Source organism: Rattus norvegicus, unplaced genomic scaffold (genome assembly GCF_021556685.1).
Source record: "Rattus norvegicus strain SHRSP/BbbUtx unplaced genomic scaffold, alternate assembly SHRSP_T2T haplotype1-0000016, whole genome shotgun sequence".
Taxonomy (NCBI): Eukaryota; Metazoa; Chordata; class Mammalia; order Rodentia; family Muridae; genus Rattus; species Rattus norvegicus.
The window spans coordinates 145874-157094 of NW_028238780.1; positions in this window are offsets into that span (position 1 = coordinate 145874).

The following is an 11221-nucleotide window of genomic DNA, read 5'->3' on the forward strand; positions in this document are numbered from 1 at the left end:
AGTGACTTATGCTTTAAGATCAAGAATTGACAAATAGGAGATCATAAAACAGCAAAGCTTCTGTAAGGCAAAAGACACTGTCATTAGGACAAAACTGCAACCAACGGATTGGAAAAGATTTTTGCCAATCCTATATCTGACAGTGGATAATATCCAAAATATACAAAGAACTTAAGAAGGTAGACTCTAGAAAGCAAAAATACCCTATTAAAAATGGGGTAGAGTGAGTTACAAGACATTCTCATTTGAAGGTTTTCAACTGGCCAAAAAACACCTAAATAAATGTTCAACATTCTTAGTCATCAGGGAACTTCAAATCAAAACAAATCTGAGATTCCACATCACACCAGTCAGAATGGGTAAGATATAAATCTCAGGTGATGGCAGATGCTGGCGAGGATGTGGAGAAAGAGGAACACTCCTCCATTGTTGGTGGGATTACAGACTGGTACAACCCTTTTGAAAATCATCTGAAGTTTCCTCAGAAAATTGGACATTCCATTACCTGAGGACCCAGTAATATCCCTCTTGGCCATATAACCAAAAGATGTTCCAACATACAACAGTGCAATATAGTCGAATATGTTCATAGCAGCCTTATTTAAAATAGTCAGAAGCTGGAAAGAACCCAGATGCCCTTCAAGAGAGGAATGGATACAGAAAATGTGGTACATCTACACAGTAGAATATTACTCAGCTATCAAAACAATGACTTCATGAAATTCATAGGCAAATAGAATAAACTAGAAAATATCATCCTACATGAGGTTATTCTATCAAAGAAAAACATACTTGGTATGCATTCATTGGTAAGTAGATATTATCCAAAAAGCTTGAATTACCCATCGTGCAATACACAGACCAGATGAAACTCAAGAAGGATGATTAAAATGCAGATGATTCACTCCTTCTTTAAAAGGGGAAACAAAATACCCATGGGAGGGGATAAGGAGGCAAAGTTTATAACTGATATTGAAGGACCTGCCGTTCAGAGCCTGGCTCACACGTAGCCCATACATATACAGTCACCAAAACTAGATAAGATGTATGAAGCTAAGAAGTGCAGGCTGACGATAACTGGATATTGATCCCTCCTGAGAGACACAGCCAGAAAATGTCAAATACAGAGGCAAATGGCAACAGCAAACCACTGAAGCAAATCAGACCCCAGTTGGAGGAATTAGAGAAATGATTGAAAGAACTGAAGTTAATAACAACAATCTCAAACAAACAGAGCTTCCAGGGACCAAATTTCCAACAGCAAGACTATACATGGACTGACCCATGGTTCCAACTGCATGTGGCAAAGGATGGTCTTGTTGAGAAACAATGGAATGAGAAACAATTTTTTTTCGGACAATGTTGTACCCCCAGTGTAGGAGAATGTGGGGAGGTATGGGGAGGCTGTGGGTGAGAGGTGAACTCCCTTATAGAAGGGTAGGGGGAAGGGTTAAGGGGCTTGTGGACTGGAAACCTGGAAAAGGGAATAACATTCGAAATGTAAACAGGAAATATCCAACAGTGAGAGAGAGAAAGAGTGAAGGAGAAAGAGAGAGAGAGAGAGAGAGAGAGAGAGAGAGAGAGAGAGAGAGAGAGAAAGAGGAGGAAGAATAAGAGGAAGAAGAAGAGGAAGAGGAAGAAGAAGAAGAAGAAGAAGAAGAAGAAGAAGAAGAAGAAGAAGAAGAAGAAGAAGAAGAAGAAGAAGAAGAAGAAGAAGGAATTGAAAGAGAAAGAAAAATAAACTTCCATACTTCCCCATTTCCTCTCTTCCTCAGCTGTTGTTTAGGCAGTCATGTTAGTGAGATGCTATAAGTGTAATTTCTGGTGTTACTTTGGAACACCATCTCATAGTATACTTTAATCTCTTACAATCTTCTTTCCCCTCTTCTGTAATGTTCCTCAGCCTTGAATCAAGTGACGTTTTATAGATAGATGCATTGAGACTGCACCTGAAATTTCTGTCCTGCATTTTGAAAGGCTGGGATTTTTACTGTGATCTTTGTTGCAGAGACTGTAATTAATTCTGTATATAAGGACACATGACTTTGATTGATGTTAGGTATGATACTGGCTTAAGTAAGTAAGGGACTGTATATACTCCCCCATAGTCACAGCTGCAATAGCCTTATATATGTGGCTAAATTACCAGTACCATCCATGTTCATTGAACAGGACTTAAGCAAAATTAGAGAACTGTTGGCTATCACCAAGCTATTTATGCCACTGCACTGCCCTTATGTTTATCCTGTCATGTTGATCATTGTGTTTTACAGGTATGATGTGAACAATCACTTGAAACTGACAAGACTGGTGATTGTAATTATATGATATACTAGAAATTAGACCCGTGCCCGGCATATCTTTCTCTTTAATAGTTACTTTCTGATACTCAGGAGAATGTAAAAGTTAAATTTAGTCTTAAACTAACAAAAAGAAATTAAACTTTTCCTGCTATAGAGCATTTTTTAAATTAAGCAAAATAAATATTTACTTGATGTTGGGGAAATATAATTTAATAGTATAATCCAAACACCTTTTAAGTGATTAAAAGTCACATGTAGTTGGTAGCTGTCATACTTTGTAAAATTGGCATCAGGATTGTAAAGATGAAATATTCTCTGCTTTATGCAAATACATAGGAATAATGAACAAAATTATGTACCAAGCTTCATGCTTTAGGTAAATAATTGCATTTATTCAATTGTATATAAGATTATATAATATTAGCTAGGTTTCAAGTGCATAATAATTATGATTAAATTATTAATTAAATATTAAAATAAGCATACTTGGGTTACCAAGTAAAATGGAAAATAAAATATATTAGAATAACCAAAAATATTTATTAAAAGCAAAATGATGAAAATATTGTTTACATAAAAGCAGCCTGGAGCTATCTGTCACCTTAAAGTTTTATAGTGTGTTCCAGTGTGGTGTCCCAGCAGATAAAATTTCATGCCTTGAAAAACCAAGAACCTAAATTTGATACCTACACATATATGTTTTGAAGACTTCAATATTCACCACAACACCTGCACACATAAAAGGCTACACAGAATATTAATAATGAGACTAATGAGAACAGTAATAATAAGAAAAAGAAAAAAAACTATAGGAACATTTTAAATAAATAATATATTGTATTTGTCTCAAAATAGGAAATTAAACACATTTTCTTAGTACATTAACTATTCAAAGGAAAACTAACTGGCTTTTACTTCATTCTATATGAAAGCAAAAACACATGAGATCGATTGTGCAGAGGACAGAAACAGACACTTATCCAAGGTTCTATAAGAAAAATTGGAAAGATCTACTGTATAATATTAACATATTTAATCAAACACATCTTACAATGATAAAGGAAAGAAAACTGGAAAAAATAATGGCTGAGTGTAGTCTCAGCACCTAGAATGTGCCAAGATGTCTCAAATACAAAGACACCAGAAATACATGAGAAAATGATAAATAGGTTGATTTTATTATGGAATAAGTATCGTAATATTAGCTTAGTGGTTAAGAGCACTTATACTCATAAGAGCAAACACATTCATTTTCCAACATCCACGAAGCCACTTGCAACCAGCTGTAAAAGCAGCTCCAGGGGATCTGACATCTCCTGGTCTCCCCAGGTGCCTGTGTCCATGTGCACAAATCTATTCATACGCATTCACACATAACAGATCACTCAAATAAAAAAGATTCATGAATGTATTTTCTGCACATATTATGAATAGTAAACATTCTACATATGCAAACACAATTGCTACAATATAATAAGAAAGAAGACAATTCGCAAATAGTATGAAGAGTAAATTAAGGATTAAAGCTTACACAGTTCAGTAAGGATAAAATGTTAAACTTCACTATTGAATTGCAATGTGGATGTTAAAAAAATCTAACATTTGAATTTATGAGTAAAACTATTTTATAAATTATTTTATTTAAATACATTCCTTCCATTGTACAATCTCCTTGTCCCCTCACACAGTTACTCATCCCATTCCACCTCTTCCTTCCCTGACTCCAAGACGATGTTCCCCAGATTCTGACAGGCCACATAATCCCTGGGGCCTCAAAACTCTCAAGGATTAGGTCAGACCAGGCAGTCGTCAGCTATACATGTGTCAGGGCATCAGAGCAGATAGTGTATGCTGCCTGGTTGTTGGCTCAGTGTCTGGGAGATATCAACAGTCCAGAATAGTTGAGACTGCTGGTCTTCCTATAGAGGTTGCCCGCCACTTCAACTTCGTCAATCCTTCCCCTAATCCAACAACTGACAGAAATCAGAGACTGTTACCGTTTTAAAATATATTTATCATTTAATTTTGAATGGTACACTATGGGTTCTTTGACAAAAAATTGATAGCATTATGTATTTATTATAGTCTTCAGAGATGGAAATTTGGCAGTATTTATACAAGTATTTCATTACTTTACAGCATTGAGATCATTCCAACAATGTGTTTTGTAATTTAAACAAAATATATTGTAAATAATCACCACTGAGTACAGTGCCAAAGTCAGTGTCCATGCTGATTTTCTGTAGCGAACTTTACTTAATGAAAATGAAAATAATCTGAATGCCAAAGTTAGGTTATTATTTAAACAAATGAGTAATCTACCATTTATTAAATGCATGATATTCCATGAAGAAATTCCTCATGCACATGTATTCAAGATATATTGTTAAATGAAAAACAAATGAGAGAATATTGCATTATGTAATTAAACTTTATAAACAGAAGATTAACATATATTCTATAATTTTGTCAATGTAGAGTAAACCTGATACAAGAGCATGGGAGGCAGTAGACAGAACACTGGGAGTTCTAGGTCATTTTGAGCTACACAATGAGATCCAATTTTAAAAACAAATAGATCTGATTTGAAAGAATATCTGCCAAACCGATCTTAGTGGTTACATTTGGAAGTTTTAAGAAAGCAAGTTATTCTTTGACAATTCCATACATGCACAACACATGTATGGAAGCCCACTACACTCCCAATATCTTATCTTCCCCAACCAACATATCCTCTTTAGACCAAATCCCCTCAGCACATGCATATCTTTTATTTTTCCTTCATGACCCCCTGGATTTAACCTGAGTCACTTTTGTGAAAAAGACCATGAAGCTATACACTTAACAACTTGTAAGACACCAGTGGCTACATCATTTTCTATTCTCCAACACTTCGCTTAGTTCCTTTGAATAGGCAGGGTCAATATTATATAGGGTCTGTTCAGATAGATGTAAGTATTCTGAGTTCCTGAGTGCCACAACTGTATCAAGCTCAGAAGACAGCACCTCACAGATTTCCTTACCTATTAATTAGCCCTTGAAAGAGGCCAAGCCCTGCATATCACCTTATCTCTACACTGGAAGTTATCTCCGGTGGATAATCATTTGAAAATGAAAACTTAGTTTTCTCCAAGGGAATCTCACTGGGTAACCAAACTAATTTTAAGGGTAGAATTCGTATAAAGAAATAAGGGAACTGAACAACATCTTTGGGGGATCCTTGTCTCATAATATGACAGGAGTTTTTATTCGGAATGTCTTTTTCCTTTTGTTATTTATTTATTTATTTATTTATCTATTAATTTTTACTCTGTATGCTTTGTGTATATATTTTTTCTTCGTTTTCTGTTTCCATGAAATACCTGATTGTGTGAATGGAAGTCTGTGTCTCTGTGTCTGTATCAGATTCTTGTAGCCTGCATTGGCTCTTTTCTATCTGTTGTTTTGTTCTATTCAAATTCATGAACTTTCATTTTATTTTTATCCCTTAGATGACTGTTTGTTTTCTAGTGAGAGTCAGAAGAATGTAGATACAGATGACTGGAGAGGAATAGAAGAAGGAGGGAATAGAGGAAAGGGAAATCATAATTCAAATACATTGCATGAAAAAGTCAAATTTTAAGAAAAGAATTTTAAAAAACATACTTTCTAGTGCCTGTCTGCCCACTTTTCTCAAAGGCTTAACAAATTTTATATTAAAAGTTAATAAAAATATTTTAAACCCTTTCCAAGGCAAGGAAAATTATTTGTTTACAGCCAATCTGGAACTGCAACTATGGGAGTGAAGCTTCTGTAGAGTTGCAATATTGCAATAGGAAATTCTTTAAATGCTTTCAGAGATATTAATCCACGGAAGTCCAGTGGGAGTTTCACATGATGGATGTTAGAAATTTTCAATGGGAAGATATACATTTTCGATACTTCAGTTCTCATGCAACTCTTCAAGATCAAATTAAATGTATGGGATACAATCAAGGAAGAGGTATGATCCTTTGAAATTTTCACAATTAACCCAAATAATACTAAAATACCATTAATAATTCAGAATATATTGTATCCTAAGCCCACATCAGCATGACAATTAAGAAATAGAAGTAGATGTGTATCAGTGGATAAAAGCTGTTTCTGGAGAGGCACTACTTTATTTCTGGGACAATTTCACTTCGTTGGTTAAATTAAAGTTTGATAATGAAGGCCTTGCTGTAAAAGATCATTCTCTCTCAACAGGAATTTCAAACCCTGATGTACAGCATGCTAGCATTTCAATCAATCATCTGAAGAAACCTTGATAATGTCTTTATAACATTAAAATAACTGTACAGGAGTTAGTGTTAATCAACATCTCTTCTTCAAGCAAAATACTTCTCATTTCATCCTTTGGTGTAACAAGATTCCAAATTCAATTTCATGTAAATTAGATGAAGATGATGATGTTGATGTTGATGATGGTGGTGGAGGGGGTGGTGGTGTTGGTGGTGGTGTTGGTTGTGGTGGTGAATATGATGAAGAAGTCAAAAACGATCTTTTGGGACAGAGAACAAAGCCCATACTATATTCAGTGTTTTTCCTATCTTTATTGTGTCTAGGATCGAGAGTGAAAAATAATCTATTGTAAGTGCTATGTTGGGAAGGAAGAGGTTTAAGCTCATCAATAGCCCACTATCCATTACAAGAGAAAGCAAATTTGTCCTGAGAAATATATATATATATATATATATATATATATATATATATATGTATATGTATATATGTGTGTATATATATATGTATATATGTGTATATATGTATATATATATATATATATATATATACATGAAACCCTTACCATAACCATAGCAATGAATCAATTTAATTATGTGAGGCAGCAAATTGCCTTTCAGAGTTTAGCTAATTAATATAAAGTGATCATGTACAGAGTGCACTCCCTGGCTGTCAGGACCAAAGCCCATGAATTTTAGATCTTGTTGTCCTAGGATTTTAAAAGTGAATGACATAATTGATGGCAATGTGCAACTCTAAAAGTCTTACTATATAAGTCACAGAGACACCATAAGATATGCTGATTATCAGGTTAGAACTTTTATATTCATAAGTATTTGGAGATTCAAAGAGTAAAATTGTTGAGGTTAAGAACAGGGCATTTTTAGGTTTGCATTTCAATCTCTAGTGTGCAGTTTGGTTTTGGTGGATCATTACACAGTGTTTTATTTTATTTTATTTGAACAGGTGATATAAGTTAACTGTACAGATTAATGAGTCTCAGTTTGATATTTCCATAATGCAGACAGCATGCACTGAACTAATGTAACTACATTTTTTCACTGAATATTCTGCAACTTACAAAAAGTTAGGATTCTCCATTCTATGTTTGGGCAAAAAATGACTTCCATAGGATATAAAAATCCTTAATATATTTTCAGAACTTTTTCCTTATTTTAGAATTTTATTTATTCTTCACACACGAATACAATGTACCTTGATCACACCGATCCTTAACTTGGTTCTACTCTCTCTGGATTCATTCCATTTCCAGCTTCATGTTCTTTATATTTTCCTGTTTTATTTTTTTTATAATCTATTGGTTCACTGATTACTGCCTGTTGGGATCTTCCCTAATTCATTGTCTTAACTGTGTACAGGACTTGTGCATACGACTGTAGATGCAGTGAGTCCATTGGTCCAACAACTGTTTCATCTATAGATGTCACGGTTGGATCCTCTCACTCCCCAATTTGGCCTTCTCCTTTTCTGCTGTTTCCCCATCCTTATGCTCAGCTTTCTTCTTCTCATGGTCTTAGCACTTATATAAGTTACACAGATCAACAGTAATTACTGCACAGTACACCTATACATTTCTCTGACCACAGATCATTAAAAGTAGTAATGTCTGGATAAAAACAGTTATTATTGGAAGGCATTATAACAACATGGCCATTTAGCAAAACAGGAATAGTAGGATCCTCTCTATGGCCATGTGAGCCATGGGGAAAATGTGACCGTGTTTACAACATGACATCTGAATTTCCTTCTATAGTAGAGGCTTCAAAGTCAAACAAACAGCAGTTGGCCATTTTCATAAAATTTATATAATTGTCTTCATATTTCTGGATTTTCAACTGGCACAATGATAACTAGTTTCATCAATATCCATGCCAATGATATAATTTTGCTCTTTTGATGGTTAAAAAAAAGGTCTGGTGCCTATATAAATTATTTTTCCAATTTTGTAACATGGATATTTTGAACAGTGAGAAGGTAAATACAGTCATGGAGTTATACCTGGAACAGACATATTCCTCAAGGTACATATTCCTTCGGTGTTACTATTGAATCACAAATAATTTCAGTTTTCAGTTTTATATTAATTTCTTTAGTAGCTATATTGAATTTTAGAACCAACAAACATATACCAGGGTTCTTTGTTCCAGCAACACTATACAAACACTGTCATTTGTATTTGTACTTCATCAACAATTTGTGGGTTTAGTACTTTTCATATAATTTTTGATAATTACTGTGCCATTATTTTAAGCATTTAATCAACCATATTGCATATTTAATTGCATTACTTTATTTCTGATGAATAAGGTATTTTGTGTCTTATAGATATGATCCTTACATCAGATAAAGAGCCAGTAAAGTTTCTCCATCGTTATTTAGTTGGTATCTCTTAATGACACTCCATTGTGAACATGTGCCATATTTCCTGTATCCATTCTTCTGTTGATAAGCATCTAGGTTCTTTCCAGCTTCTCCTATTATAAATAAGGCTGCTATGAACATAGTGGAGCATGTGTCTTTGATACATGTTGGGGCATCTTTGGATATATGCCAAAGAGAGGTGTAGTTGGGTCTTCAGATAAATCAATGTCCAATTTTCTGAGGAACCTCCAGACAGATTTCCAGAATTGTTGTTCCAGTCTCCAATCCCACCAAAAATGGGGGGTGTTCCTCTTTTTCCACATCCTCGCCAGGATTTGCTATCAGCTGAGTTTTTGATCTAAGCCATTCTGACTGGTGCGAGGTGAAATATCAGGGTTGTTTTGATTTGCATTTACCTTATGACTAAAGATGTTGAACATTTCTTTAGGTATTTCCCTGCCAATCGATATTCTTCAGATGTGAATTCTTTGTTTTGCTCTGAACCCCATTTTTCAATAGGGTTCTTTGTCTCCCTGCCGGCTAACTTCATGTGTTCTTTGAATATTTTGGATATACACTCTCTATCTGTTATAGGATTGGTAAAGATCTTTTTCCAATCTGTTGGTTGCCATTTTGTCCTAACAACAATGTCCTATGCCATACAGAAGCTTTGCAATTTTATGTGATCACATTTGTCAATTCTTGATCTTAGAGCATGAGCCATTTTTGTTTTATTCAGGAAATTTTCTCCAGTGCCCATGTGTTTGAGATACTTACCCAATTTTCTTCCCTTAGTTTGAGTGTATCTGGTTTGATGTGGAGGTCCTTGATCTAGTTGGACTAAAGGTTTCTACAGGGCAGTAAGTATGGATCAATTTGCCTTCTTCTACATGCTGACCTCCAGTTGAACCAACACCATTTGCAGAAAATGCTATCTTTTTTTCCATTGGATGGATTTGGCTCCATTCTCAAAAGTTAAGTGACCATGGGTTCATTTCTGGGTCTTCAATTCTATTCCACTGGTTTATATGCCTGATTCTGTCTTAAAGCCATATTGTTTTTATCACTATTGCTCTGTAATACTCCTTGAGTTCAGGGATAGTGATTCCCAGGGAAGTCCTTTTATTGTTGAGGACAGTTTTAGCTATCCTGTTTTTTTTTTCCAGAAGAATTTATGAATTGTTCTGTCTAACTCCATGAAGAATTAGACTGAAATTTTGATGGGGATTGGAATGAATCTGTAGGTTGCTTTTGGTATAATTGCCATTTTTACTATATTAATCCTGCCAGTCCATGAGCATTGGAGATCTTTCCATTTTCTGAAATCTTTTTCACTTTCTTCGGAGACATGATGTTCTGCTCATATGCTTATATCTTTTACTTGCTTGGATAAAGTCACCCTGAGATATTTTATATTATTTGAGGCTATTTTGAAGGGTGTCATATCCCTAGTTTCTTTCTCCGCTTGTTTAGCTTTTGTGCAGAGTTATTTTTATCCCCAGTCCCTTTGCTGAAATTGTTTATCAGGCTTAGTAATTATCTTGTGGAACTTTTGAGGTCACTAAGTATACTATCATATCATCTACAAAGAGTGCTATTTTGACTTCTTCCTTTCCAAACTTTATCCCTTTGACCTACTTTAGTGTCTGCTTGCTCTGGCTAAGACGTCTAGAACTGTATTGAATAAGTTGTGAGAGAGTGGGCAGCCTTGTCTAGTCCCTGATTTCAGTGTGATTGCTTTAAATTTCTCTCCACTTAGTTTAATGTTAGCTATGTATTTGCTGTATATATTTAGGTATGGGCCTTAAATATCTGTCCTTTCCAGGACTTTTATCATCAAGGGATGTTGAATTTTGTCAAAATCTTTCTCAGCATCTAATGAAAGGTTTTCATCTTTGAGTTTCTTTATGCAATGGATTAGATTGTTGGTTTTCTGTATTAAAACATCCCTGCAAGTCTGGAATGAATCCTACTTAATCATAGTGTATTATTGTTTAATGTGATGTAGGATTAGGTTTGCAAGAATTTCTTTGAGTATTTTTGTGTCGATATTGGTAAGAGAAATTAGTCTGAAGTTCTCTTTCTTTGTTGGGTCTTTCTGTGTTTTAGTTATTACAGCAATTGTGGCTTCATGAAAGCAATTCGGTAGTACTACATCTTTTCAATTTTATGGAATAGTTTGGACAGTATTGTTATGAAAATTTCAGTGAATTTTGGATGGATTTCTGCATTAAACGTATCTGATCCTGGACTCTTTGTTTGGGAGAGTTTTGATG